The sequence below is a fragment of the Triturus cristatus genome, chromosome 1_1, assembly GCF_964204655.1.
Source record: "Triturus cristatus chromosome 1_1, aTriCri1.1, whole genome shotgun sequence".
Classification (NCBI taxonomy): domain Eukaryota; kingdom Metazoa; phylum Chordata; class Amphibia; order Caudata; family Salamandridae; genus Triturus; species Triturus cristatus.
In genome coordinates, this window is record NC_140579.1 from 1,079,117,560 (window position 1) to 1,079,143,225 (window position 25,666).

Genomic DNA, 25,666 nt, shown 5'->3' on the forward strand with positions numbered 1-25,666 from the left:
AAAGCGGCATGTCGGGAGTGGAATGGAGTGAAGAGGCATGTCGAGGAGTGGAGTTGAGTGGCATGTTGGAAGTGGAGTGGATCGGAATGTCGGGGAGTGGAGTGAAGTGGAGCCGCATGTCGGGGGTGGAGTGAAGTGGCATGGCATGTCGGGGAGTGGAGTTGAGCAGCATGGTATGTCGGGGAGAGGAGTGGAGCAACATGTCCGGGAGTGGAGTGGATCGACACGTCGGGGAGTGGAGTGAGCAGCATGTCAGGGAGTGGAGAGGAATGTCGGGAAGTGGAGCGGCATGTCAGGGAGTGGAGCGGCATGTCAGGGAGTGGAGCGGCATGTCGGGAGTGGAGCGGCATGTCGGGGAGTGGAATGAAGCGGAGGGGCATGTCGGGGAGTGGAGTGAAGCGGCATGTCGGGGAGTGGAGTGAAGCAACATGTCGGGGAGTGGAGTGAAGCGGCATGTCGGGGAGTGGATTGAAGCGGCATGTTGGAGAGTGGAGTGAAGCGGCATGTCGGGGATTGGAGTGAAGCGACATGTCAGGGAGTGGAGTGAAGCGGAATGTCGGCGAGTGGAGTGAAGCTGCAAGTCAGGGAGTGGAGTGAAGCGGCATGTCGGGGAGTGGAGTGAAGCGGCATGTCGGGGAGTGGAGTGAAGCGGCATGTCGTGGAGTGGTGTGAAGTGGAGCGGCATACCAGGGAGTGGAGCGGCATGTCGGGAGTGGAGCGGCATGTCGGGGAGTGGAGTGAAGTGGCATGTCGGGGAGTGGAGTGAAGCAGCATGTCGGGGAGTGGACTGAAGCAGCATGTCGGGGAGTGGAGTGGCATGTCGGGAGTGGAGCGGCATGTCAGGAGTGGAGCGGCATTTCGGGGAGTGGAGTGAAGTGGAGCAGCATGTCGGGGAATGGAGTGGCATGTCGGGGAGTGGAGTGAAGTGGAGCGGCATGTCAGAGAGTGGAGTGGCATGTTGGGGAGTAGAGTGGAGTGGAGCGGCATGTCGGGGAGTGGAGTGGAGTGGAGCATCATGTCGGGGAGAGGAGAATCATGTCGGGGAGTGGAGCGGCATGTCGGGGAGTGGAGCGGCATGTCGGGAGTGGAACGGCATGTCAGGGAGTGGAGCAGCATGTCAGGGAGTGGAGCGCCATGTCGGGGAGTGGAGCGGCATATCGGGGAGTGGAATGAAGCAGTATGTTGGGGAGTGGAGTGGGGCGGAATGTCAGGGAGTGGAGTGAAGCGGCATGTCAGGGAGTGAAGTGAAGTGGCATGTCGGGGTTTGGAGTGAAACGGCATGTCGGTGAGTGGAGTGAAGCGACATGCCGGGGAGTGGAGTGAAGTGGAGCGGCATGTCGGGGACTGAAGTGGAACGGCATGTCGGGGAATAGAGAGGAGTAAAGCGGCATGTCGGGGAGTGGAATGGAGTGAAGAGGCATGTTGAGGAGTGGAGTTGAGTGGCATGTTGGAAGTGGAGTGGATCGGCATGTCGGGGAGTGGAGTGAAGTGGAGCCGCATGTCGGGGGTGGAGTGAAGTGGCATGGCATGTCGGGGAGTGGAGTTGAGCAGCATGGTATGTCGGGGAGAGGAGTGGAGCAACATGTCCGGGAGTGGAGTGGATCGACACATCGGGGAGTGGAGTGAGCGGCATGTCGGGGAGTGGAGAGGAATGTCGGGAAGTGGAGCGGCATGTCAGGGAGTGGAGCGGCATGTCAGGGAGTGGGGCGGCATGTCGGGAGTGGAGCGGCATGTCGGGGAGTGGAATGAAGCGGAGGGGCATGTCGGGGAGTGGAGTGAAGCAGCATGTCGGGGAGTGGAGTGAAGCAACATGTCGGGGAGTGGAGTGAAGCGGCATGTCGGGGAGTGGATTGAAGCGGCATGTTGGAGAGTGGAGTGAAGTGGCATGTCGGGGAGTGGAGTGAAGCGACATGTCAGGGAGTGGAGTGAAGCGGAATGTCGGCGAGTGGAGTGAAGCTGCATGTCAGGGAGTGGAGTGAAGCGGCATGTCGGGGAGTGGAGTGAAGCGGCATGTCGGGGAGTGGAGTGAAGCGGCATGTCGTGGAGTGGTGTGAAGTGGAGCGGCATACCAGGGAGTGGAGCGGCATGTCGGGGAGTGGAGCGGCATGTCGGGGAGTGGAGTGAAGCGGCATGTCGGGGAGTGGAGTGAAGCAGCATTTCGGGGAGTGGACTGAAGCAGCATGTCTGGGAGTGGAGTGGCATGTCGGGAGTGGAGCGGCATGTCAGGAGTGAAGCGGCATTTTGGGGAGTGGAGTGAAGTGGAGCAGCATGTCGGGGAGTGGAGTGGCATGTCGGGGAGTGGAGTGAAGTGGAGCGGTATGTCAGAGAGTGGAGTGGCATGTTGGGGAGTAGAGTGGAGTGGAGCGGCATGTCGGGGAGTGGAGTGGAGTGGAGCATCATGTCGGGGAGTGGAGAAAAATATCGGGGAGTGGAGCGGCATGTCGGGGAGTGGAGCGGCATGTCGGGGAGTGGAGCGGCATGTCAGGGAGTGGAGCAGCATGTCGGGGAGTGGAGCGGCATGTCGGGGAGTGGAGCGGCATATCGGGGAGTGGAATGAAGCAGTATGTTGGGGAGTGGAGTGAAGCGGCATGTCGGGGAGTGGAGGGAAGCGGCATGTCGAGGAGTGGAGTGAAGTGGATTGGCATGTCGGGGAGTGGAGTGAAGTGGAGCAGCATGTCGGAGAGTGCAGAGGAGTAAAGCGGCATGTCGGGTAGTGGAATGGAGTTAAGAGGCATGTCGGGGAATGGAGTGAAGTGGACCGGCATGTCGGGGAGTGTGGTGCAGCAGCATGTCGGGGAGTGGAGTGGCATGTTGGGGAGTAGAGTGGAGTGGGGCGGCATGTCAGGGAGTGGAGTGGAGTGCAGCATCATGTCAGGGAGTGGAGAATCATGTCGGGAGTGGAGCGGCATGTCGGGGAGTGGAGCGGCATGTTGGGAGTGAAACGGCATGTCGGGGAGTGGAGCAGCATGTCGGGAGTGGAGCGGCATGTCGGGGAGTGGAGCGGCATGTCGGGGAGTGGAATGAAGCGGTATGTTGGGGAGTGGAGTGATGCGGCATCTCGGGGAGTGGAGTGAAGCGGCATGTCGGGGAGTGGAGTGAAGTGGATCGGCATGTCGGGGAATGGAGTGAAGTGGAGCGGCATGTCGGGGAGTGGAGAGGAGTAAAGCAACATGTCGGGGAGTGGAATGGAGTGAAGATGCATGTCGGGGAATGGAGTGAAATGGACCGGCATGTCCGGGAGTGTAGTGCAGCGGCATGTCGGGGAGTGGAGAGGAGCGGCATGTCGGGAAGTGGAGTGGAGCGGCATGTCGGGGAGTGGAGTGGAGTGGCATGTCGGGGAGTGGAGTGGAGTGGAGTGACGGGGAGTGGAGTGGAGCGGCATGTCGGGGAGTGGAGTGAAGCGGCATGTCAGGGAGTTAATTGAAGCGGCATGTCGGGGAGTGGAGTGAAACGGCATGTCGGGGAGTGGAGTGAAGCGACATGTCGGGGAGTGGAGTGAAGTAGAGCAGCATGTCGGGGAGTGAAGTGGAACGGCATGTTGGGGAATGGAGAGGAGTAAAGAGGCATGTCGGGGAGTGGAATGGAGTGAAGAGGCATGTCGGTGAGTGGAGTGGAGTGGCATGTGGAGTGGAGTGAAGTGGCATGGCATGTCAGGGAGTGGAGTTGAGCGGCATGGCATGTCGGGGAGAGGAGAGGAGTGGAACGGCATGTCGGGGAGTAGAGCGGCATTTCGGGAGTGGAGCGGCATTTCGGGGAGTTGAGCGGCATGTCGGGGGGTGGAGTGGCATGTAGGGGAGTGGAGTGAAGCGGAGGGGCATGCCGGGGAGTGGAGTGATGCGGCATGTCAGGGAGTGGAGTGAAGCAGCATGTCGGGGAGTGGAGTGAAGTGGATCGGCATGTCGGGGAGTGGAGTGAAGTGGAGCGGCATGTCGGGGAGTGGAGAGGAGTAAAGCGGCATGTTGGGGAGTGGAATGGAGTGAAGAGGCATGTCGGGGAATGGAGTGAAGTGGACCGCCATGTCCGGGAGTGTAGTGCAGTGGCATGTCGGGGAGTGGAGAGGAGCGGCATGTCGGGAAGTGGAGTGGAGCGGCATGTCGGGGAGTGGAGTGAAGTGGAATGGCATGTCGGGGAGTGGAGAGGAGCGGCATGTCGGGAAGTGGAGTGGAGCGGCATGTCGGGGAGTGGAGTGAAGTGGAATGGCATGTCGGGGAGTGAAGTGGAACGGCATGTCGGGGAGCAGAGTGAAGCGGCGGAGCATGTCGGGGAGTGGAGTGAAGCGGCATGTTGGCGAGTGGACTGATGCGGCATGTCGGGGAGTGGAGTGGAGTGGCATGTCGGGGAGTGGAGTGAAGCGGCATGTCGGGGAGTGGAGTGAAGCGGCATGTCAGGGAGTGAAGTGAAGCGGCATGTCGGGGTTTGGAGTGAAACGGCATGTCGGTGAGTGGAGTGAAGCGACATGCCGGGGAGTGGATTTAAGTTTAGCGGCATGCCGGGGAGTGAAGTGGAACGGCATGTCGGAGAATGGAGAGGAGTAAAGCGGCATGTCGGGGAGTGGAGTGGCATGTTGGAAGTGGAGTGGATCGGCATGTCGGGAGTGGAGTGAAGTGGAGCCGCAAGTCGGGGGTGGAGTGAAGTGGCATGGCATGTCGGGGAGTGGAGTTGAGCGGCATGGTATGTCGGGGAGAGGAGTGGAGCATCATGTCCAGGAGTGGAGTGGATCGACACGTCGGGGAGTGGAGTGGAGCGGCATGTCGGGGAGTGGAGAGGAATGTCAGGGAGTGGAGCGGCATGTCAGGGAGTGGAGCGGCATGTCAGGGAGTGGAGCGGCATGTCAGGAGTGGAGCGGCATGTCGGGGAGTGGAATGAAGTGGAGGGGCATGTCGGGGAGTATAGTGAAGCGGCACGTCGGGGAGTGGAGTGAAGCAACATATCGGGGAGTGGAGTGAAGCGGCATGTCGGGGAGTGGATTGAAGCGGCATGTTGGAGAGTGGAGTGAAGCGGCATGTCGGGGAGTGGAGTGAAGCGACATGTCAGGGAGTGGAGTGAAGTGGCATGTCGGCGAGTGGAGTGAAGCTGCATGTCAGGGAGTGGAGTGAAGTGGCATGTCGGGGAGTGGAGTGAAGCGGCATGTCGGGGAGTGGAGTGAAGCGGCATGTCGTGGAGTGGAGTGAAGTGGAGCTGTATGTAGGGGAGTGGATAGTAGTAAAGCGGTATGTCGGGGAGTGGTGTGAAGTGGAGCGGCATACCAGGGAGTGGAGCGGCATGTCGGGGAGTGGAGCGGCATGTCGGAGAGTGGAGTGAAGTGGCATGTCGGGGAGTGGACTGAAGCAGCATGTCAGGGAGTCGAGTGGAGTGGCATGTCGGGAGTGTAGCGGCATGTCGGGAGTGGAGAGGCATTTTGGGGAGTGGAATGAAATGGAGCGGCATGTCGGGAGTGAAGTGAAGTGGAGCAGCATGTCGGGGAATGGAGAGGAGTAAAGCGGCATGTCGGGGAGTGGAATGGAGTGAAGAGGCATGTCGGGGAATAGAGTGGAGTGAAGAGGCATGTCGGGGAGTGTAGTGCAGCGGCATATCGGGGAGTGGAGAGAAGCGGCATGTCGGGGAGTGGAGTGGGGCGGAATGTCGGGGAGTGGAGTGGAGCGGCATGTCTTGGAGTGGAGTGTCAGGGAGTGGAGTAGACCGGCATGTCAGGGAGTGGAGTGGAGCAGCATGTCAGGGAGTGGAGAGGAGTAAAGTGGCATGTCGGGGAGTGGAATGGAGTGAAGAGGCATGTCGGGGAGTGGAGTGAAGTGGACCGGCATGTCGGGGAGTGGAGTGAATTGGAGTGGCATGTCGGGGAGTGAAATGGAACGGCATGTCGGGGAGCAGAGTGAAGCGGCGGGGCATGTCGGGTAGTGGAGTGAAGCGGCATGTCGGGGAGTGGACTGATGCGGCATGTCGGGGAGTCGAGTGGAGTGGCATGTCGGGGAGTGGAGTGAAGCGGCATGTCAGGGAGTGGAGTGAAGTGGCATGTCAGGGAGTGAAGTGAAGTGGCATGTCGGGGTTTGGAGTGAAACGGCATGTCGGTGAGTGGAGTGAAGCGACATGCCGGGGAGTGGAGTGAAGTGGAGCGGCATGTCGGGGACTGAAGTGGAAAGGCATGTCGGGGAATAGAGAGGAGTAAAGCGGCATGTCGGGGAGTGGAATGGAGTGAAGAGGCATGTCGAGGAGTGGAGTTGAGTGGCATGTTGGAAGTGGAGTGGATCGGAATGTCGGGGAGTGGAGTGAAGTGGAGCCGCATGTCGGGGGTGGAGTGAAGTGGCATGGCATGTCGGGGAGTGGAGTTGAGCAGCATGGTATGTCGGGGAGAGGAGTGGAGCAAAATGTCCGGGAGTGGAGTGGATCGACACGTCGGGGAGTGGAGTGAGCGGCATGTCAGGGAGTGGAGAGGAATGTCGGGAAGTGGAGCGGCATGTCAGGGAGTGGAGCGGCATGTCAGGGAGTGGAGCGGCATGTCGGGAGTGGAGCGGCATGTCGGGGAGTGGAATGAAGCGGAGGGGCATGTCGGGGAGAGGAGTGAAGCGGCATGTCGGGGAGTGGAGTGAAGCAACATGTCGGGGAGTGGAGTGAAGCGGCATGTCGGGGAGTGGATTGAAGCGGATGTTGGAGAGTGGAGTGAAGCGGCATGTCGGGGAGTGGAGTGAAGGGACATGTCAGGGAGTGGAGTGAAGCGGAATGTCGGCGAGTGGAGTGAAGCTGCATGTCAGGGAGTGGAGTGAAGCGGCATGTCGGGGAGTGGAGTGAAGCGGCATGTCGGTGATGGAGGGTCTCGAGCCACCATTTAATAAACTTAAATGCCATTACCTAACCTACCCTGACAAGATGAAGTGCTAATGGCCCGATGTCCACTGAGCATAGTGCATACACATAGAAGCCCATAGAACCTGTAAACCCAACAAACATAAGCCCAAATGGGAGGCCCAAGGCCCAAAGCCCACCGCCCCGCGACATCAATATGTAACCTTCAGAAGCTACTAGGCCCAGGATTGCCAGAGCTTACATTTCAGTCGCACCAGAAAACACGAGACAGCCCAAGCCAGTAGAGAAAACACAGTAACTTTCCACTGTTACAAGGCCACTGCACACCCACACGTAGGCAGATAACCAGCTGATACCAGTTGACACATTGTTTTTCATCGCTGAAGTCCTATTTTTGGAAGGTAGCTTGCTCAAAGATAAACCACAATGTCTGATGAAAACTGCACCTGCCTTGTGGGCATTGGTCACATGCATTCTGTAAGAAATGTACGTGATCACAACATTTTCTTTGTTTATACGTTGCGGTCAGGCATGACCTACCAACCGTTGTGCCACCTGGCCACCTTACCCCATCCACAGTCTTAGAACACATGCGGTTGACCCTTTCCTGTATCCTGGAACACATGTGGTCAAGCCACCTGTTGGCAAAGGCGTCAGAAAATACGTCAGGTCCACCCCTGGTTCCCCATATCAAGATATTTAAGATCCAACACGACAGTTGGAAGGTAGAACTTTTCTGTGCTGTCCACAGGCCTGTTCTCCAGCCGGCTGCCTATCTGATTTGGGACCTTACAGCCTATTTCAGGTAGAACATCCCCCTCTTTGGGGATTTTCCTTTATCTTTTAAAAGATATCCTTCTTAGCTCTGCATTTTTGATCCACACCCATTCCCTTGCATTTCAGCTTCTAATAATTAAGTTTTAAGGATTAGTTGTCTTAAATTGAGGTTGCCTCTGGGCACTATGCTTCCCTAGAATAGCTTCTGCTTCCATTTAAGTTGTCTCAAACATATTTTCAAGGTCTTAGCCGTAGCAAATGTAGTCACTATGAAATGTTTTAGCCACCTAGATCTTTATTCACAGACATAGCTGTATTTCAAATGATTATCTGCAAAAAGAATGCATTACATGAGCATCTAAACCTACCGAGGGTTTAAATACGCCGTGTCATTAAATCATCAAGGGATCTTCAACCGATCCATCTTATCATCTATCTTTTGTCAGTATATTGTTTAAAAGTATGTGCTTATGACATTTAAATGCTTTCCCTGGCAGAGTGAAGCCAGGCTTTTGCTGAAGGTTTAGTCTGTGTAACGTGAATCCTCTTCCATATATTTAGCATGCTTGTATTAATTAAATAAAATGTGCCACTCCAAAATAAATGCCACTGCGTCAGCTCACTACTTTGTTCCTCATTTCAGTAACTGTCGAGTTGGTGCCTGTGATCACCCACGGAAGGTATTTCGCATTCTTGAGGGCTCAGGGACCACACCCTTGGGGTTCTGATCAAAGATCTCCCTTTCTCATCTGGCGCCCAACGTCTCATCGTACCACAGCCTACGGTGGAGGGAGTGCTCCTCCGGGGGCAGCCATCGGGGGTCCGCCCGCACCAGTGCGGACCTCGGGTAAGCCAAAGTTTTTTTTCCCTTGTATTTCCTTGGTCCCGCCTGGTTGCCTGCGAGTACCGCTGTCGGTTGGCACTGACTGATGCACCCCCCCCCACCCTACGGCACTCTCTCTCTGGTCACGATCTTCGAACTCTCTTTCCTTCCTGTGTGGTCCTGCCCTGCTTCGTTCTCTTCTATTCATAACTTCCTTTTCCATTTTTATCGCCTGCAGGCTTGCGAGTAGTAGTGTACTTTTTTAACATTGTAATATTCTATACTGCTTTACTGGGCCATGAGGGCACACAGAATTAGCCCTGTTGTGTGTAGCCTTAGTGTGTGTGTCTCACGCCTCGGTGACTGTGAGACAGTGCTTTTTGAGGGCACACAGGATTCGCCCTGTTGTGTGTAGCCTTAGTGTGTGTGTCTCACGCCTCGGTGACTGTGAGACAGTGCTTTTTGAGGGCACACAGGATTCGCCCTGTTGTGTGTAGCCTTAGTGTGTGTGTCTCACGCCTCGGTGACTGTGAGACAGTGCTTTTTGAGGGCACTCAGGATTAGCCCTGTTGTGTGTAGCCTTAGTGTGTGTGTCTCACGCCTCGGTGACTGTGAGACAGTGCTTTTTAAGGGCACACAGGATTCGCCCTGCTGTGTGTAGCCGTAGTGTGTGTGTCTCACGCCTAGGTGACTGTGAGACAGTGCTTTGACAGAACACACAGGATTCCCCTGGTGTGTGTACACATAATGTGTGTGTCTCACGCATCGGTGACTGTGAGACTGTGCTTTTTCTCAGGACACCCAGGATTACCCCGGGTGTGTGTGGCCCTGATATGTGTGTCTCACGTCTAGGTGACTATGTGACGCTGCCTTTCTGAGGACAGGATTATGCATGACTTCGTCTAGGACACATGGTCTCGCTCTTTCTCTTGATCCCTTGCGCCTCTCCTTCCGAGGTTGAACGCCCTCTGTGTTGATTCGAGGTTTTTTCACTCCTCATTGTGTTTTATTTGTATTGACTTTGCATTTCGCCGCTGCCTTTTGCATTTTATCTACAGTGTGTTTTTCTCTTCCATAGGATCCCTTTTTCTATGCGTGCATCTCTTCTTTGCCCGTTTTATACTTTCGGTTCACTTTAATTCACAGGTCTCTCTCTCCTGTCTTCATCTCTTCCCTTGACGACCTCATTCTGCATGAATTGGGTGTGACATTCTTCTCTTTTATTACACGGTTTCTTCTTTGTAAATATCGTGTCTTTCCCCGACGGTCCATTTTTGCTGCGCAGCTCACTGTTGCGGAAAAGGGGAAGTCACTTGTGGTCACTGCAGACTTCACCCTCCTTCTTCCCCCTTCGTGGGTTTTCAGCACGGCTGGCTCATCTGCGCTGTCATTCGATTATAACTTTCTCCTTTTCTCTTCTACTTTTCTCTTTTATTTCTAAACTCCTCTCACCCCTTATCGTCTTCTTCTCCTCTTCCCCCCTCCCTCGCCCTCTTTCTGTACACGCAACAATATACGCTGCTATCATCTTCCCCTCTCCCTTTTTTTGTGCTCACTGTCTTCTCCTCGGCTTCAGAGCTCTGCTCTCCATGCACCTTCTGTGCTCTCTCTCTCTCTCCTCGGTACTGTGCACACCTCTCTCTATCTCTCCCTTTTTTTTTTTTTTGTTGTTTTTTTTAACTCGTGTTCTCTCGCACTGCGCTCCCATTTCTAGGCCTCTAGCGAGATTTAATATCTAGGTCTGTTTACTGTACTTACTTCTATTTTTCACGATGCATCTTCTATATTATTACGTAATTTATTTTCGAATAATATGTCATGTTTAATGTTTGTTTTTATGTTTCATGTTTTTTGTCGTCACTTTGGCCATGATTGTACGGTCTTTAGTCTTGTATTATGTTTATTGTGCATGTCCCCCGTAACATAGCGCCTAGTCACGTCCCACTCCCGCCTCTCCTTGTCGCTGTCCTGACATCTTCCCATGCCCCCTAGGTGTCAGACCGCCAGGTACTAAGTCTTCCTGTTGCTGCCCTGCCACTTTCATTCCCCCCTAGCCGAGTGTCTTAACTCCCACTCAGTGCCAGTTAGCAGTAGTCTGGGTTGCCCTCACACTCCGCATCGCATCTTCCCTTTGGCTTTCCGCTCACTAGGTCACTCTCCCCCCCCCCCCGCCCCGTGAGTCTCTTCATCTTGTCTTCTGTTCATATCCACACATTCATTCATTCATTACATATTTGTCTATCATTTGCCTTGGCAACTGATAGCCAAACAGGGGGAGAAGTATTCCTCCCTCTCACCTTGCAACCCTCATCGTGCCCTCTCTCACCGCTATATCCAATACCCCCCCCACTTATCATCAATTTCAATATCCATCTAGTGCACGGCACTGCTCTAGCCGTCCATAACACTGCCTTTAATGAACTAACTGAACTTACAGACTATCAACGCGACATCCTCTCTGCCACGTGGGAAATTCTCAGGGTCACCTTCACCCCCCATATTCAGGTCCGCTTCTCTACGCTATCCTTGCCCGACCTATTTGCCGCCCACATACGTACATTTCTCGCCCCGCTATCTCCAGACACCACTCGCCCTAACTTGGTTTGGCCTGGCCACTTATCTAACTCTTCCACCCTATCCACCACCACTCTGCTTCTTCTGAGTATTCCGGTCCGTCAGAATGTTCCACTACCTCCCCCATTGTGATTATCGCTGACGGGGAGTCTTCACTAGACTCCATAAAGTCTGTGGCTTCATCCGAATCAGCCACTCTCCCACATTTAAGCGCCCCTGCTTCTCCCACACTCTCTGCCTCCGCCTCTTACCCCTCATTTGACCACGCACATTCTCTGGATCGCCCATCCCCTCTTTTAAGGGCACTCCTGCACGAGTTTTCACAAGACTCTGCGTCCCTGCCTGCCCTTGCAAGCCCACCCCCTTGCTCCAGCTCAATCTAAAAGGGAATGACCGACAATTCCCACGACGACACCCCACCACATTGTTCCTCTCAGGCTTACATCGTGTGATTCCCACACTAGTGACCCTATGAATAGGATAGTGAACTCTTTTGTATATAAAACAACGACTGGCTTTCACAAATATTTTATCTTACGACTCGAAAATTGGGAAGGCATGACCAAAGTAACAAGTTATTGGCCAAGACACCCACTTCTGTCTAAGATTGCCGACTCCTGCTTTTGGTGGCCAGCTCCACTTCCCTGGTTGCACTCCTGCTCAGGACCACGAATTACAGGATGGTATATACCTCCGTGTCCTTGAGGGTGTAGGAGAAGAACTGATACTGGATCTCAATTGCAGCCACTAAGAGAGAGAAAAGCATAGGCAGAGTTGTTTCACAGTGACTCCCTCCACTAAAAAGCTTACAAAGGATATATCAGACACAGTGATGGTAGCTGCACCTGTCAGTTAGATGACGGCAGTCACCACATTTCCCCAGGCTGCCATGAACGAACTCGCAACACACAGCCTGCCCCACAACGGATGCAACCACACCCCCGTGCAATACATGTCAGCACAGCCTGCTTACAGCAATGACCAACAACATACTTACAACAACAGAAAGAATGCCAATGGGAACACAGGTAGGCAGGAAAGAGGGAATGGAATGGGACAACAGGGATTCCAACTGCAGTCAGGGCAGTACACCTGTTTCTATTGCCACAAGGTAGGCCACATGCAAAGAGAGTGCCGTACTAGACTTCAATATCAGAACAAACAATCCATGGGTCCCGCCCAACAATCACCACACCGATTCCAACGACAGCAAATTCACCCACAGCGCCTCCAGCCCCAAATACTGTACTCTCACGCCCAACCTACCCAGCCACCGCTCCTGCAAATACAGATTCCCATGCAACAGCAGCAGCAGCCACCTGCATACCAGTATTACAGGTGGACCTCTGCCCATTTCAGATCAGATAGCGGACACACAGGAATATCACATGGGCCATAAGCCCATTGCCTACTTCAGCGGCATGTTAGACTCTGTCATGAAAGGTGCTTACAAATGCGAGCAAGCTCTTGCCGCACCAGCATTCGCTGTTGAGAACAGTACCCCCATTGTCATGGGATCCCCGTTAACACTGTACACTGAGCACACCATCTTTGCCATAATTCAGAAAGTTAAGACCACATTAACAACACAAAGAGTGTCAGGTTCTGAAGTGATACTGTCATTTGCCTTCCTTGAAAGTTGTCAAATTTCACACAGTTAACGCTGCCACATTCTTTGCACATCCCATTGCAGCCTCAGATGATGACACCCATGATTGTGCCACATTCTCTCCATATGAGTCAGGAGCAGCAAAAGAGGACCCATTGCCAGGTAGCACTATATATTTTGTTGATGGGTCCTCCACCATTGATCAAGAAAAAGGGGTCAGGTACAAAGGAGCCGCAGTGGTTAGGGCCCGACAGCATGAGTCCTCTGATTCCCTAGACATTGTACAGCAGATTGCATTACCTCCACATTATTCAGGCCAAGCAGCTGAGTTAGTGGCACTTTTTGCCGCTTTAAACAATGGGGCTGACAACTGCATCACTGGTTATTCAGACTCTGCATATGTCACAACAGCAACACACTACAGCATCTTGCGCTGGAAAAGGCATGGATTTCTTGAATAAGATGAGACGCCTGTGATTCACAAACAGTTATTAGAAGAACTTAGATTTGTGAATTGTTTTTTATATATACCTGTATTTGAAGCCTGTCTGGCAGATGCTGATCTATTGATTTATTAGCGAGACCATAATATCTAGGTGCATCTTGATTGTCATGATCTTGATTGTCATGTTGATTCTTTTTTAATATATGCAAATATTGACTGTATGAGCAAATGTTGTCAATTTAAAGTTGACTGGCCTTATACCAATTCCGTCATTTAAGGGAAAAAGCCCGCTAGTTAATGTTGCTGTCATCTGTATCACACCAGTCATTAGCCTCACAGATCGCCGCTAGTTATTTGATGCTGTGGTCTGTAGTACACCGCACCACTCCTTCCCCTCATCAGGGTACGTGCCCAGCACACCCACTTTGACTGAGGCAGGTTCAATTTGAGACCACGCAACTGGTTCGCGGTGCATCCAGTGTATACTGTGTCTAACTATCAAGTAGCTGCCTTCAAGACTGTTAAATGGAGTACCTTCAGTTCCTTGACCATCACACCACACGCTTCTCATCTCACCTTTCTGGCGTGCTTGGACACTTAATAACGGATCCTCCCACTTGAATATTGAGTCAAGTGGTAGTAAGAGGGGGATGAGGGTTTTCACAGGCATTAATTGACCACGCCACACAGCAACCTTTTTACGTTTTCTGGTTGCTATTACGCCCTAGACTTGGCCCAGCAGAAAAAGATAGGCCAGCCAAGCAAAGGTAGATTACATAATAGGTTGAGCTCAAGGACTGCCATCCCTTACCGCCCAGAGCCCAATTATAGAAGATGTAATACCAGGTAAAATGGAGCTATTCCCTTTGATATCTTTGGATCCTCATTCTATTCAACATGCCCCTCAACATCTAGAGTATGGACAACAATAGAACAAAGATTGTAAAAATGAGTAAAGTGCCTTGCTGGTAACAATCAAAAAATCTCCTTCATTGTTGGAAATAGATCCTTACACAATAATGTTCTATGGCCCACAATGTTAGAAGACTAAAAATGCCATCAATATAAGTAATATAGTTTCCTGGCAGAAAGGGAAATACTTTCAGTTTCAAATGCTTATGAATATCTCTATTTAGATGACCAATTATAAGTCATAAAATAATTTTTCATTATAGACCTGACGAATATCTTTAGGCATCAATACTTCAATGTACACAATGCAGCAGCCCACCTGGTCAGCTAGATGCTAGATTAACATAGTAAGATTACACAAAATACTGTAGCCCCGATATACTAAATACAGAGTGATTTGCTCCTACCTGCATCCAAATTCAGCAGCAGCCAAGGCAGGCACAGGCAATGGCTCAGATGCAGAAGCCGATCTGGAAGGGTGTCGCAACAGAGCACACACAGTTGATGTTTGCTATTACAAAATGAGGTTTTGAAATTGTGGCTCATGTTCAAGTTGGTTGGTGCCACTGGCCTTAGAGAAACGTAGATGTCGGAGCGGATGTTGAACATTAAACAAAGGAATGAAATGCACACTAGCTATGCCCCATTTTCATTTTGGGTCAAAATATAGGTCCAATACATTATTGTAGGCCCTTAGAAGCAAAAGACTAGAATATACGACGTTTACACAAGGTGCATGACATACAGAGAACGTGAGCCTGTGTTTGACTTGATAGTCACAGGTTCATATACTACTAGCTCTATTGAGCATTTCATCCTTCTAAAAGTGGATAGATGCGGGGTCTGATCAGCCCTTCATCATTCTGAAACGGATGAAAGGAGTATCATTGAGTTGAAGGAACAATAAGGATCTGGTATCTAGCACCAAAATACCATTCTGAGTGAAAGTGTGCTTTACAAAACAGACGTGATATTAAATATTTTATTCAGCATAGCGTACAATTAAACACAAAACATATTTTTAGATGTTACGAGGTAACAAAAGAGTTAATAAGCTTTCTCTTGGGCTGCCGTTGATAGTAGCACTCTTGGCCGACCACGGATTCTGGGCGTTGAGCCAGGCAGGAAACAGGCTTTCTGTGGTTTGTAACGATCGGGAGATTGAGGCCACCTTCATGTAAAGATATGTATGTATACAGTTAGAACACAGAGAGCTGTGTAAAGAGAAATAAATTGCCTAGGATCACACGATTTGGTAAAAGGGAGCAGCCGTGATAAAATACAGTGTTTTAGGTTTCACGTTATGCAGTTTAGTGACTGGCTATGCGTGTATTTATATATATACATGCATGCTTCGATCCCTTTTGACAACTGTACTGTTTAAGATAAAGTAAGCTAAGTGTACGCACGTCCATCAGATATTAAAGCAGCATTGCTAGGTTCTTCAAAGCTGAAGAAAATAGTGTTGTAACAAATTAGACTGTAATGGGAATCTGCTAGAATGCATTTTAATGCAGTGCATTCGCCAGGGACTACAAAAGATAAATAATATATTGTAATATCATATTTGTGTATTAAGGTTAGTAATGAAAACATGAGTATATGTAAATACAGAGGACAGTGTGCATTGAATAGCTGTGCTTCATATTATATTGTATATAAATATGAAATATATAAGAAATTGTATGAGTATAACGCACTGCAGGGTTCCTTTCAAACTCAGGTTTCCAGGTGGAGGAAAGAAGGGCCCGATCAGTACTGAGCTTCGACAAAGCAATAATGAAACACGGATTTTTGGCCCATTAATTGAGGCCCTCACACTTCCAACTAAGGTAGCAGTTGTCAAATGTGCAGCGCACACTAATGGACGAGATTTTGTCTCCAGAGGTAACGCGCTGGCAGATTGGTCAGCCAAAGCTGCAGCCAGAGGCTCCCCACCCGCAATTGCGCCGAATACTCAAAACATCCCTATCCTACTTGCCCAAGCAGTAGCTCCAGCAGAGCAGACAGAAGAAAGAGTAGCTCCAGCAGAGCAGACAAACACGCATGAAGGTAGTGTAGCTCCAGCGCGGCACACAGACGTAAATAATGAAACTCTTTACACAAATACTCCCTACCCCATTGACAACACACAACAATATGATCACATTGCCCAACTGCATCTCAGAGAAATACAAGTGCACCACATCAAGAGAAACAGTTATGAAAAAAGAGGGGAGTACAGCAGGACCCTGCAGATTTCATTTACAGACAGACCCTGTCAGGAAAGCCCGTTATGCCTCTAGCTTTACTGCAGGTGGCACTAGACCAACTCCACCTTCCTGCTCACGTCTCCCGAGATAACATGTCCACTACATTACAGGCAGACTGGTTCATTCCCAACGCCTACGAATTAATACAACTCTTCGTTAATAAATGTCTCATCTGCCAACACAAATCCGACTCTCAAAACCGTCACTTCCACCATCCCCAAACCCTCTGGCCCCTTCAAAGAGCTCCATATCGACTATGTCGATATGATTGATCGATGTCAAAACTACCGATACCTCATTGTTGTAGTTTGCCCATTCTCACGCTGGATCGAAGCTGGACCATGCGTCCACTGCGATGCCAAAGCAGCAGCCACATTCTGCGCAGTTCCTTTCTGTACAGGTATCAAAGAGGAAGGAGAAGGGCCCCACCGATCCAGAGCTCCCACCAATACGTCCTGGAACATTGATCTTTATCCGAAAGCACGTCCGGCGCTGGAGAGACCCCAAATTTGAAGGACCTTTCCAAGTGATCGATTCCTCCCCAACGGCTGTCCGGACAGCTGAGCGCAAGGCATGGATCCACAGGAAAGACGTCCGGCTCGACCCTGCCCTGCCGCCACAATAAACAATGGACTAACTGAGGAAATAGAAATGGCCAGCGTCCCCCTGAATGAAGACAGCGGCTGTCCCTCCACTGTGGAGGAAGACGATGAGGACACTCACGTACTGATCCACGAGTACAGTGGCCGTGAAGCAAAGATATGTATACTGTCTATAGTACTGTTTTGTATTATCATTGGAGTGGCACTGGCTACATTTAACTGGTATATCTTTTTCCTTGCTGTAAGGAGCTATCATGCTGTAAGCAATAGTGGTACAGGAGCACCCACTGATGCCATGTTACCTACAACCCCAGCAACTGCACCAGCGGTCACACAGAACACAGATATCACGACACATAGCATAGAATTCTCCGGAAACAAGGACACAGCCCCACACCACACGACAGGCCCTGAACTCCCAGCCTCTAGAGCCAGTAACGTACACACCACTTCACCTCCCGAGCCCCCAATGGTAGTACCAGACGACAAAGGGAACACTTGGGATAAGACTGCCAATCTGACGGAAAAACGAGTAGCCCATGGACACCGGTCACGCCGTCACAGAGCCTGCAGATTCGCCCCCATCTCCCCATATATAGGGAAAGCTACAAAACACCGGGACATCCATGGTCTCCCTATCGACCAGAGACACAAGCCTAAGGGAATGCCATTTAAAACGTTCCAACACCTCGTGACGATACAGGAAGGCCTCGGGCCTATGCTCAGCCTACCCCAATCCATAAGAGAACATTCAGTACACTCCTCCCTGGAAGAAAATTCATGGTACCGGGACATGACAGCCGTAGGGAAAAGAATATCAAACGAGTCCTGCTATGTGTGTTCATATGTCCCCCACGCAGTTGGTGCAGACAGACTAGTTTTCCCTAAAGAAGTCCCACCACAAACAGTGATGTGCTTGCTACACCTGTACCTTTGCCGCATTGAGGGGTTAGTGAAGCTAGTAGGAGGGGCTGAAATATGGGTTGGAATTGTAAACATATCGGAATGGGACAACAACAATGTGATATTTAAGGTCACTTCTGACAAAGGGGACATAGAGCGGATGATACAAGCAAAGTACAAGAGAAATAGACCAAATATGGATCAGCGAGCAGAGATGTATAGGCGAGCACGTTACATTTCAATTTCATCACCCTATGCGGACTGTGACACACTACCACACCTCCATCACCACTCCCACCCGGGGAATTTCCCTGGCCCAGACTGTCCATGCCAGAACAGAACGCTCCTGGAAGTACAAGCCCGAGTATATTACAACGATAAATGGGAGGATCCTAGCCACATATACTGTAAAGCAGCATCCCTGGGCCCCCCATGGTCTGGCGAAACAGAGTGGGAGGAAAATATTGATTGGGATGTAGAAGATGATTGTGCACAAATTTGGAATGAGACAGGGAGCAGATACACCTGGGGTGGGGACAGACTGTACAAACGTAAAAAAGCATTTAAACTTAAAAATCCTTCTCTTTGCTTCATAGGCAATGGCTCTGTCTCTGTTGGGCGTAACACAGACTGTAACTCTACAATATTCAATTTCGATATGCAGTACGGCACCTCCACCCTGATGGACTACTATTGGGCCTGCGGTGAACACCTGTACCTTCAACTTCCTCCTCAGTGGCTCGGACTGTGCTCATTGGTGACTCTGCATGAGATACATCTGGTGGTACCAGCATCAAACGTCTCCCACATACTATCACATCCAATGACAGGTGATGTTACATTCCTGCACCGCCACAGGAGAGCAGCTGAATATTTCGCAACAGAGACACATCGTAACGTTCCCCAAGAATTCCGCCTCTTCAACGAGGCCCAGCTATTCTTTGGAGGAGCATTTCCCTTATTTCAAACAAAGGCGAATGCCCGATGGCTGGAAGTAACCCGGTATGAGGTCATGAAGGCCATCAACAGTACTAGGGATGGGCTCAATGCAATTAGGGAAGAGCTACGTCCCCTCAGACAGATGGTCTTGGAGCACCGCTACTACCTGGACATGCTGACCGCCAAGGAGGGTGGTCTGTGCCACAAAATAGGGAAGTCATGCTGCACGTTCATACCAGGAAACGACGAGGACAACGGATCAATTGCAAGGGCCATTGAGGAGTTGTCGAACTTGGGAAAGAAGATGATCGACGAAGGAGGTGCCCCTGCGGACATTATCCCAGTGAACTGGTTTGACTTTGACTGGATGCCATCCTGGCTAACAGCAATACTGAAACTAGTGATACCTATAGTTGGAATTATGTTGGTTCTGTGTTGCGCCTTTCAGATAGGGAGTCATTGTATTAGGAAATTGAGCACAAAGGCTGTAGGGATAAATTACGCTAGCACAGGGATTTACCAGGCACCAAAATATGAAGATATGGATAGGCCTCCTGGGGATGGGTCTGGAGTACAGGTACCAATGATCAAGTTACCCCCCATCGCCTCACGCCATGGTGTGCCTACGGCACCTCTGCTCCCACCATCCAGAAATACATATAACAATACATCTGCTGCTGTTCGGTATGAGTGTCTGATCAGTGAGCCAGCCCCAGGCTATACGTAGTGGAGTACCGAGACTGATGAAGGAGCAGCCAGGCAGCAAGGGCAACTCCCCGGTAACATTGAATGCTATGTCAACGACACCCGATGGACTTCGCCGGTAGCCGAGAGACCTCTGCTAGCCAGCAGATATTCAGTTAGGAATGTGTTCATGGTGAATGAACAAGAGGAGGGAGATGATGGAGGGTCTCGAGCCACCATTTAATAAACTTAAATGCCATTACCTAACCTACCCTGACAAGATGAAGTGCTAATGGCCCGATGTCCACTGAGCATAGTGCATACACATAGAAGCCCATAGAACCTGTAAACCCAACAAACATAAGCCCAAATGGGAGGCCCAAGGCCCAAAGCCCACCGCCCCGCGACATCAATATGTAACCTTCAGAAGCTACTAGGCCCAGGATTGCCAGAGCTTACATTTCAGTCGCACCAGAAAACACGAGACAGCCCAAGCCAGTAGAGAAAACACAGTAACTTTCCACTGTTACAAGGCCACTGCACACCCACACGTAGGCAGATAACCAGCTGATACCAGTTGACACATTGTTTTTCATCGCTGAAGTCCTATTTTTGGAAGGTAGCTTGCTCAAAGATAAACCACAATGTCTGATGAAAACTGCACCTGCCTTGTGGGCATTGGTCACATGCATTCTGTAAGAAATGTACGTGATCACAACATTTTCTTTGTTTATACGTTGCGGTCAGGCATGACCTACCAACCGTTGTGCCACCTGGCCACCTTACCCCATCCACAGTCTTAGAACACATGCGGTTGACCCTTTCCTGTATCCTGGAACACATGTGGTCAAGCCACCTGTTGGCAAAGGTGTCAGAAAATACGTCAGGTCCACCCCTGGTTCCCCATATCAAGATATTTAAGATCCAACACGACAGTTGGAAGGTAGAACTTTTCTGTGCTGTCCACAGGCCTGTTCTCCAGCCGGCTGCCTATCTGATTTGGGACCTTACAGCCTATTTCAGGTAGAACATCCCCCTCTTTGGGGATTTTCCTTTATCTTTTAAAAGATATCCTTCTTAGCTCTGCATTTTTGATCCACACCCATTCCCTTGCATTTCAGCTTCTAATAATTAAGTTTTAAGGATTAGTTGTCTTAAATTGAGGTTGCCTCTGGGCACTATGCTTCCCTAGAATAGCTTCTGCTTCCATTTAAGTTGTCTCAAACATATTTTCAAGGTCTTAGCCGTAGCAAATGTAGTCACTATGAAATGTTTTAGCCACCTAGATCTTTATTCACAGACATAGCTGTATTTCAAATGATTATCTGCAAAAAGAATGCATTACATGAGCATCTAAACCTACCGAGGGTTTAAATACGCCGTGTCATTAAATCATCAAGGGATCTTCAACCGATCCATCTTATCATCTATCTTTTGTCAGTATATTGTTTAAAAGTATGTGCTTATGACATTTAAATGCTTTCCCTGGCAGAGTGAAGCCAGGCTTTTGCTGAAGGTTTAGTCTGTGTAACGTGAATCCTCTTCCATATATTTAGCATGCTTGTATTAATTAAATAAAATGTGCCACTCCAAAATAAATGCCACTGCGTCAGCTCACTACTTTGTTCCTCATTTCAGTAACTGTCGAGTTGGTGCCTGTGATCACCCACGGAAGGTATTTCGCATTCTTGAGGGCTCAGGGACCACACCCTTGGGGTTCTGATCAAAGATCTCCCTTTCTCATCGGGGAGTGGAGTGAAGCGGCATGTCGTGGAGTGGTGTGAAGTGGAGCGGCATACCAGGGAGTGGAGCGGCATGTCGGGAGTGGAGCGGCATGTCGGGGAGTGGAGTGAAGTGGTATGTCGGGGAGTGGAGTGAAGCAGCATGTCGGGGAGTGGACTGAAGCAGCATGTCGGGGAGTGGAGTGGCATGTCGGGAGTGGAGCGGCATGTCAGGAGTGGAGCGGCATTTCGGGGAGTGGAGTGAAGTGGAGCAGCATGTCGGGGAATGGAGTGGCATGTCGGGGAGTGGAGTGAAGTGGAGCGGCATGTCAGAGAGTGGAGTGGCATGTTGGGGAGTAGAGTGGAGTGGAGCGGCATGTCGGGGAGTGGAGTGGAGTGGAGCATCATGTCAGGGAGAGGAGAATCATGTCGGGGAGTGGAGCGGCATGTCGGGGAGTGGAGCGGCATGTCGGGGAGTGGAGCGGCATGTCAGGGAGTGGAGCAGCATGTCAGGGAGTGGAGCGCCATGTCGGGGAGTGGAGCGGCATATCGGGGAGTGGAATGAAGCAGTATGTTGGGGAGTGGAGTGGGGCGGAATGTCGGGGAGTGGAGCGGCATGTCGTGGAGTGGAGTGTCAGGGAGTGGAGTAGACCGGCATGTCAGGGAGTGGAGTGGAGCAGCATGTCAGGGAGTGGAGAGGAGTAAAGCGGCATGTCGGGGAGTGGAATGGAGTGAAGAGGCATGTCGGGGAGTGGAGTGAAGTGGACCGGCATGTCGGGGAGTGGAGTGAAGTGGAGTGGCATGTCGGGGAGTGAAGTGGAACGGCATGTCGGGGAGCAGAGTGAAGCGGCGGGGCATGTCGGGGAGTGGAGTGAAGCGGCATGTCGGGGAGTGGACTGATGCGGCATGTCGGGGAGTCGAGTGGAGTGGCATGTCGGGGAGTGGAGTGAAGCGGCATGTCAGGGAGTGGAGTGAAGCGGCATGTCAGGGAGTGAAGTGAAGTGGCATGTCGGGGTTTGGAGTGAAACGGCATGTCGGTGAGTGGAGTGAAGCGACATGCCGGGGAGTGGAGTGAAGTGGAGCGGCATGTCGGGGACTGAAGTGGAACGGCATGTCGGGGAATAGAGAGGAGTAAAGTGGCATGTCGGGGAGTGGAATGGAGTGAAGAGGCATGTTGAGGAGTGGAGTTGAGTGGCATGTTGGAAGTGGAGTGGATCGGCATGTCGGGGAGTGGAGTGAAGTAGAGCCGCATGTCGGGGGTGGAGTGAAGTGGCATGGCATGTCGGGGAGTGGAGTTGAGCAGCATGGTATGTCGGGGAGAGGAGTGGAGCAACATGTCCGGGAGTGGAGTGGATCGACACATCGGGGAGTGGAGTGAGCGGCATGTCGGGGAGTGGAGAGGAATGTCGGGAAGTGGAGCGGCATGTCAGGGAGTGGAGCGGTGTTAGACCTGGCACCTTGGCGTGAGTTTCCCTTCCACTTTTTGATGGTGTGCCTCGACTGTTTTGCTGGTGTTGTCCGCTCAGGGCACTGCGCCACGGCTAATCCGTGCCGCAGTGCAAGTGCTCCCAAAGTAAAATGTACCTGTAATTGATGTCCATGATTGGTTTATTGGATTCACTGTCAGTCCCCAGTAAAGTGCACCGAGGGTGCCAGGGCTTGTGAATGCCAATGCTGCTGGTGGGCTTGCAGCGCTGGTTGCGCCACCCACGGAAGCGGCCTTGTAAAGTGTGTCTAGGGCCTGCCACCGCAGACCCTGTGCGCGGTCCGGGACCGTCGCGCTGACTGCGCAAGTGCCCCCACTTGCCAGTCCCTAAACCTTCCCTTACCTACATATTAGCCACCCCTCTGGTAGGCCCAAGGGCAGGGTGCATTGTAGGCATAAGGTAGGACATGCCCTGTGTGTGTGGCATGTCTTAGTAGTGAATTACAGCCCTTGTCGTTTTTCACTATTGAAGGCTACCTGCTCTCCATAGGCCAGAATGGGCTGCCGGGATCACGCCAACGCTGTGACCTCAGTGGACTCAGAGAGCATGGTAGAAGTGTCAAGTTTAGTATGCCTGAACTCAGAATAATAAAATACTTCTTGTAGTCAAGTTTATTTTAATATCCTGGGTTTGTAAATACTACTTTTAGAAAGTTAGTATTTACTGACCTGACCATTTCAGTCCGCCTCTGGTGTGTGTGTGTGTGTTCTGCCTGGCAACAGTAAGGAGCAGGGTTGGGGAATCCCCAGAGACAGGTTGGCTGCCAGGTGGTGGGTAGAGAGGTGACACCTGGATGGGTGGGAGGAGTACACCTTGACTCTTGAATAGACCTGTGCTCTGCCACCACAAAGCCGGCGCCACCCCCTGTGGGGCGGCTGATGTCTCTGCCCTGCTGCTGAAAGGAAAGAGCAGAGTCACCACAACAAAGTGCTCCAGAACTGGACTGAGCCAGGCCTAGGCCCCCTGGCGCTAAAGAACAAAAGAATCATGGTATAAAAGTAGGAGCCTGGCTCCTAAGAAATCAGAATCCTGTTTACCACAAAGAACCTCTGCCCGACTAGAAGGAGAAGGAGACGCTGGAGGAGCTGGCCTGCTGCCTGCCTTGCTGAGAAAGGAGAGGAAGAGACTTACTGAAAAGACTTTGCTACTTTGTGCTTGAACATTCTCCAAGGGCTTGATCTGAGCTTGCCCCCTGAACTGAACCCCAGGAACAGTGGGTTCTCTGTGCTTCTTGCTCATCCTCCAATTCGAGCCGTGTGGGCATCCCGCTGGAAAAGAGACTGCGCCCCTCATCGCCCCTCCTAGGGCTGTGACACTCAGGAGCTCGCCTGCCGCAATCCCGTGAGAGCCCCGCTCCGTCCGGAGCCGCTCTCTGTCCCCGGGCCAGGCCGCCTGCACCCCTGTCACCGCCTGCCATTGGAGTGCGCTGAACGCGCTATCACCCCTCCTGCCGGAAGCCGTCCGACGACTGTGATCCACGCCGGGTCACCCAGCTGCACTGACCGTGCCCTGTGACCCCGCTTCGCTATCCCCGGACATCTCAGGCCGCGCCGCCCCCGCTGTGGAGACCCTCCTGCACCGCCGTGCTAAAGGGTCGCTGGCCGCGCCTGCCTACGTGCCCACACCTGCTGATTGAGGACCCAAGAACACTTCCCAAGCTGAGAGTCGCACCGACCTGTGCCGACTCTCCACATCACGAAAGAAGTTCCAGTATCGGGCTCGGGGCCCGCAACGCCTTATTTCCCCGCTCGCGGGAACCGATCTCTGTGAGTACTGGAACTACAAGTAAAGAGACTACGAACTATCCATTTGAAGCTACGAACAACGAACATTTGCCCGCTGTACAACCTGGTGGCATAGCGAAAACGTTATTGGTCTTGTGATAAGTCTGCTGAGAGATATATACCTTATTTTTACATAAAGAAACGTATTTTTATATATATCCAAGTCTGGTGTCCGTTTCTGGGGGGATTGATGTATTTACTGTGTGTATGATTGTAAGTGCTTAACCAACAACGCCTGAGGAATCGCCTTGGCTGCTCACGCCACGCACCTAGAGGGTGAGCAAGGGTCATTCGCGAGGGGTTATCCTGCGCCCTGACGTGGAGGAGAGGGTTCCTGCTTGACTCAAGGGCAACCTTGCGCCAACCAGAGATCCCCGACTCTAACATTGTTGGCAGCGGTTGGGATTTCGGATTTGCACTTGTAATTTGCATACAGTGAATTATTAATCGCCAGATAGTGAGAGCAGACCAAATAACGCAGCCACAGGTTTGTAATTGTTGAACTTTGTTGAGACATCTGCCATTACTGCAACCATGCCTGGCTCGCACTCCGCTGGAAGAGCACTCTCTGTGATTTCTGGAATAGATGAGGTGGATTGGGAGAGACTGGAAGGCTACACGATGGAGCAATTGAAAGGCTACAGTGTACAATTCAGAGTCCCCCATGCTGGATGCAAGAGGAAGCCCCAGTACACCAAGGCGTTGAGAGCCTGGAAGGAGTCACGAGACCTACGGAATGCGGGGGACATCGTTCCACCCGACAACCTTGAGGAACCCAGCAGAGTCCGGTCGCCAGAGGAGCTGGCAGACAGGGCAGCCGACAGGGCGCATGCAATGGAGATGGCAAAGTTGGCAGGACAAATGGAAATGGAAAAGCAGAAGTTGGCCCTGGAGGCACAACAACGCCAAATGGATCATGATATCAGATTGAAGGAGTTGGAGCTGAAGGCGAAAAGTTTGGACACCGCTCCTTCTGGTGGCAGCACTCCACCAGCGCAGGTAGAGTCCAAGGTGTACATCCCCAAAGACGTAGTAAAGGAGTATTTTAGAAAGGATGACATAGGGCAGTGGTTTAGAGCCTACGAGGTGGCCATGTCCTCACACCGGGTCCCTGAGAAAGACTGGGGAGCGGGGCTGTGGGGAAGGTTCCTTGCTGAAGGGCGTGACACACTGTTAGATTTACCCTTAGATCTCCAAACCTCATACCCCCATATGAAGGAAGCTTTAATGACCAGGTATGGGTTAACTCCGGAGCTATATAGACAGAGGTTCAGGGAGACCAAGAAGATCCCTGAGAGTACGTATGTGGAATATGTGACCTTTTTCTGCAGAGCGCTGGATGGTTGGGTGAAGGGT